At 36.6% G+C, this 5,973-nt stretch overlaps 1 long non-coding RNA gene across 1 annotated transcript; it reads right to left on the reverse strand.

Annotated features, from left to right (window-relative positions):
* Positions 1–471: 471 nt before the first annotated feature.
* LOC130187220 (uncharacterized) lies at positions 472–1,936 on the reverse strand. Its single transcript, XR_008830422.1, has 3 exons — positions 1,781–1,936; positions 1,305–1,408; positions 472–542 (listed from the first exon to the last, which is right to left on the reverse strand). It is a non-coding gene; the product is annotated as an uncharacterized LOC130187220 (long non-coding RNA).
* Positions 1,937–5,973: the final 4,037 nt, after the last annotated feature.

Below are 5,973 nucleotides of genomic sequence, written 5' to 3' on the forward strand. Positions count from 1 at the left end.
AAGATTTGTATTTGTTCAAGAAGAATATGAATCAATACAAATGCTCAGTGGTGAGGTTAAACAAAGACAGTGAAAGAAGAAATGCTTTTGTGGATGTCTGTGCAGACACAGCAGAAAACTGTAAAACTCCGTGTGCGACACCAACAACTGCAAATTTTGACCCTTGTAACGTCAGACTGTGGAAACAGAGTTTTACGGTTTCCTTCTCTGCATCAGGACACAGATGTTGACAAAACCATTTCTTCCTTTTACATGTGTTTGTTTAACTTCACCACTGATTATTTGTTCATAATTTACATTCAGACTTGAACAAATACAAATCTCTTCTACACATGCAGAAACTTGAATTTATCATGCAGATTTATTTTACAGGTTAACAAATGTTGATTTACAACTACAAAACATTGAAATTGTGAAGATCACTTTACAAGCTCAGCCATTTTGACCCTAATTTGACCCTATATGAATGGGGTGGAGTAATGTGCGTGACTTACCATTTCTTGCTGGGCAAGGTGTGGTTCTGGTCCGAGGTGGATTCTTCCCTATGAAAACACCAAAGGAAAAATAAGGACATGTCAAGCAGCTGCTCTTTTGACTATGAAATGTTTCTGAAGCATTCTAAGGACTTCAGAAGATAAAAGATGAATCAATCATCCATTTAAACCTCATTTAGCATATACTAATAAAAACAAGACTTAATAAATCTGAACAAGTGATACATGTACATGTGAAGAATTTGTAGTAGAGATCCACATCATATATATAAAAACAAACACATTAGTGGTGAGGCAACACAAAGACACTGGAAGAGGAAGAGCTTCTGTCAACGTCTGTGTCACATACTAAGCTCAAAATTCCTGCAAGTGTGTGACACTGAGGTTACAAGTAGAATTTACATTCAGGTTTGAAAATAGGATCTAAATTCAACTTGCAACCTCCATACATTTGCAGATTTATGAAGGAAAGGGCAAACTGAAGGACACATGGGTGGGAGGCTATAGCAGCATGAGGACGGGATGATGACATCACAAAGGCAGACTCTGAAAATAAGGTTTATTGCCAGGTAAGTTTTCACTTACAAGATATTTGGCTTGGTGTAGTATCCAATCAACGTATTCATAGGAAATAAATACTGCAACAGTCAAATATAAAAATAAAACAATGGAAACGATACTACACAACTATGAACAAAAGGGTTTTAGAATGACAAAACTCCTGCTGGGCAAGATGTGCAAAAGGTATTGATTAGGGGATGTGCAAAAGATCACAGTATAGACAATATCTGTCATGTGCAGGGATCATACCTCAAGGTGTTGATGTAATGCGGTTGATGATTGATGAGGCCAGATGCAGAAGAACAGGCAGGTGCTGGTCCATCACTGGTGATGATTAGACTGGACTTCTGGTCCTGATACAGACAAACATGTGATAGGACAATTAGTTTAGATTATACAAGTTCTTTATATTCAAACATGTTAGATCTGTTGTGTGTGTATGATAAATTATGAGGATAGATATGAATATGCAAAAATACATACAGTATGAATATTATGAGATAAATGAAAGGAAAAGGTCAAACAACTAGAGGTGTGATAAGAAAACATACAGACTATATAACCAACAATTATGGATATACTGTAAAATACATAACCAATATAGGCAGTGGTATATTCATTATTAAGAATCAGCATTATGAACATGTATACACTGTGGGTGTGATTTAATCACAGCGGTATAGATAAGTCTTACTTTTAAAAGTGAATGACAGCATGTTACTCACCTGGACCCTCCTCACTGTCTGGACTCTCTGCCGTTGGTGAGACAGGTGGAGGCGGTATTGCATCTGTACTGGCTCAGGTCCTGATAAAGACAGAGGGATGCTGAAAGCTCCTGAGAAATGTAAAGAGTCACCGTATGTTGGCAGTCTTGTCTTTATGTTATGACCCAGCTAGTAGAAAAGGGAAGCAATATTAAAAACCAGGTGTTATTAGTAAATCAAATTTACTGATTTAATTTATTGCATAACCAGGCGGGTAAATAATTGAACAAATATACTAACAAGGCAAGAGGTTAACTGAAGTAGGGGAACAGGAACCAACAAAGAGCCTAACTATGCGATTCTAACCAACCCAAAAACACGAGAAGCAGCGCCCCTGTTCCTAATGTGTCCAACAGTCTTTTTCTGAGGGTGTGATGCACAATCAGAATTTTAAACCTAGCCCAGTCCCCAACAATCACTACCAGCATCTCAAACCGAATCACAAATTACACACAACTGTTCACAAAGGAGATACAGAGGCGAGCTGCCTATCATGTCAGCCACCACTAATGATGTGAGAGTCGGGCTCTTAAACTCTCTTCCTCTGAATGATTAAACAGCAGCAGCTGTGGTGAGGGCTGACAGGGTCATTGCCGCACCAATAGGAGAAGCCGTGGAGTCGGTGGCTCCTCCTCTCTGCTCCGACAGGAACAAGTAATCCATCAGTTAGTGTTAAAAATGCCTGAGCCTTGTGCAGCAACAGGCTGTAATAACAAGAACTGTAGAGAGTCTTTGCTCTGCACGGCCGCCTGCACCTGCTACCTGACCACAGCAGGCTCCTGGATACAAGATACGAAGTCGCTGCTAACACAGTTAGCATTCATAATTCGAGGCAAACTTTATATTTTAGTGTTAAAATAATCTTAGTAGCTAATCGCATACATGTCCACATATGGTAAATATCACATATATGAGGAGAAACCTTGTAATATTAGCTGAAGTTCCTGTGTGTAAGATAACTGTCTCACACATTAGGACTCATGATAAATAATGATTATACTTGTTACTAAAAATTCTGTTGCATTGTTGATTCAACTGCTTCTTTTTATTAAGCAAACTTATATATGACAGTGAATTTCAGCTTTAACTTCATCCACAACTATTTTTCAATTTTAAATAGTTAGTTGATTGTAAATTGTTTATCTTAACATAGTTTATAATGTCCAGTAAAATTATTTATGAAGCTCTTGCTTTAACTTTGTTGATGGTTTTTATAGAACACACCTGGTATGAATTTACACAATAGTTACACGTACAGCATTGTGTGACTATTTCTATATTAGCTTTAATTAACAACATAAATACTGGAAATATTTAAATGCTGTCTGACAACACTGACAATGAAGGTTCAAAAAACATGTTTATTCTGTGTATATAACAGAGTAAACTTCTTACAGTCTCTCGCACACACCTCTCCTCAGCAAGCCCAGTGACCAACTGAAGTGTGTAATCTCATTAACCAAAATCACTCAATAAATCATATACCTCTCATTGTGATCATATAGGTACAAAATCATGTTTCAAATTCTCCCCCCACCCATTAGCGACAATTTTTTAAGTATTTTACAGATGAACATTAAATCCACAATATCTATATGAACATACACAATATGTATAAAAATATCAAAACAAATAGTACAAAAATAAACAATTTAATTCCACAAAAATAAAAAGAGGGAGCTTACATACCTGTGTATATAACATTTATGTTAGTACAGCCACTTCTTACAGTCTATCAAACACACCTTTAAGGAAGAGGGGAAAACAGAGGACAGCTTGAGAGACAATCCCCGCAAAGTTAGCTTAGCATAAAATGGCAAGTCGCATGCTGCGTTGAAAGTGCCGCACATAACCACATAAATATATACACGCACTAACATACATGCCGCTAAAAAGAAGGACAACATGAGGGCCTTGTTCAAAACAATATTCATGCCTCTGTTTGGCGGTTTCAGCACCTTTTAGCATCTTATTTACTGAAGCACCTCTGTCATCTTACCTCTCCTCAGCAAGCCCGGTGACCGACTGAGGAGATCGGCGCGAAGCGACAGGAAGTGGCATCACGCACAGGTCAAAGGTCATACAGTGAAAGCTAAATTAACAAATAAAAGCTCCCTATATAAAAAATATACAAAAGAATATATATATATATATATATATATATATATATATATATATATATATATATATATATAAATTAAAATCAACAACAAAATGTGAACAAAATAGGAAAATGAATTTATGGTGAAATTAAAAAAAAACTATCTAATTAATACATTGATTACACTTTTATATGACAAATATCTGTCTACACATTTTGTATACGTCACGTTATCTTAACTTTAACTATCGCGACGTCTTTATGGACAATGTATTAACTGACATTAACGCTGCGCATTACACTAATGCAGATCACTTAAACTGGGTCACATGTGGAGAAACACAAACCAAACGTCGTTAGATTAACGTCGATTAAATTCACCTTTTTATTGGGCTTTGACTGAACACCTCCACGGGCTAACCCAGGTTGACACAGGTTATCAGCCCAGTGGGGCCAGGTACCGTTAGCATAGCAATCGCTAAGTTATCAGCTAACGCTAGCACTAGCTGGCTAGCTTGGTTAGCAAGGTGCATCTTCACCTGAACTGTGATATTAACAGGGAGGCTAATCTTGGCTAGCAAAGAAATAAGCTTAAAACCAAATGTACTTACCAGGAAAACCTGAACTGCTGACTCCTCTGAGTGTCTTTGAGAACAACTGAACGCCGAGCAAGACATTTTCAGGCAAACAATATGTTGGAGCTAACTTTGATGAACTGAAAACACTGACAAATCTCCGACACATTGCTCTGACGTCATATCCGGATCAACAGGCAGGTCCCCCTGTGTGTCAATGACGCGGTAGCTACGCACTAAAACCACTCTGCTTTAACGTCTATTATCTTTTAAATAGGACCATAATTTTAAGAAAAAAATTATTGGTTGGTTGATAAATTTACATCTGAATATATTAAATAAAAGTGTTATAAAGTCAATAGTGGTGCGTATGTTATTTGTAATTAAGTTTCCAACCCCACTTTAGTTGAAAGACTACATACAGAGACTTAACAATTAAATTTGCATTTCTTCAGTTTATTATATTAGAGATATATAGAAATGTAAGAAAATTGATCTGAATCTGAATCAGTAAATATTGTATTTAGATTCTGCTTCTACAGGTTTTAACATTACTTTACACTTATAGATTCAATGTTGACACAAATACTGCGAGTTGAAGTTTGAGATGATTTTCATCTGTTTTACACAGTATTTTTTACTTTGTCTTCCAAAACAAAAGGTTTACTTTACAATATTAAGCTTGTGTTAATGTTTAATTGAATGACACTTAATTTTATTATTAGGAAAAAGTTTCTCTGCAGAAACTTTAGTGGTGTCACTTTATTGATGGTGTTTGATCATAATGATTTAGGAAAAATCTGAAACTTGAGTGGATTCACTTTATTAAAGGCGTTTGATCATAATAAATTAGGAGAAATCTGTAAAATAACAGTTTTTCTCTGTAGAAATATTAATGAAACTTTCTGTAAATTTATTGTTTTTACACTTTATTTGAATTAGGATATTTTACTTTACTTTTACGGTTTTTGTTCTGCAGCCGCTGCTGTCAGTCATTTGACCATTTTTTACGATTTTTTTTTTACAGTGTATATGCCAGACCGGAAACAGAGAAATCAGATTACAACACACACAGAGAGAAGGTACTTTTCACTCACCTGCGATATTTTACCTGTAAAACTAAGAATCTGACCTGAGGGTACCGTGGTGTCCAACATGGTAAGGGCTCATCCTGTTGGGAGCATGAATCTGTTCAGCCTGTTCTATAACAATATATACAACGTACCATTAGATTTTAAATTTGCCCTGATGGTGGCTGTAAAGAAAAAGTCATGGTGTCACCAAAGATCATTGGGGACGATCCTCTGTGGATCATGAATATCGGCAGCTAACTTCCTGGTCATTCGTCCATTGGTCTTTCAGAGTCTGTCCTTATACATCGGAGCACCTCGCAGCTCAGGTGCAAAGTGTTTATCTCGCTGTCGGCTCTGTTGTTACTGGTCTCTGTGGCTGATCTTCATTGCCGTCTCTCATCCCGA

The sequence above is a fragment of the Seriola aureovittata genome, chromosome 1 (genome assembly GCF_021018895.1).
Source record: "Seriola aureovittata isolate HTS-2021-v1 ecotype China chromosome 1, ASM2101889v1, whole genome shotgun sequence".
Lineage (NCBI taxonomy): Eukaryota > Metazoa > Chordata > Actinopteri > Carangiformes > Carangidae > Seriola > Seriola aureovittata.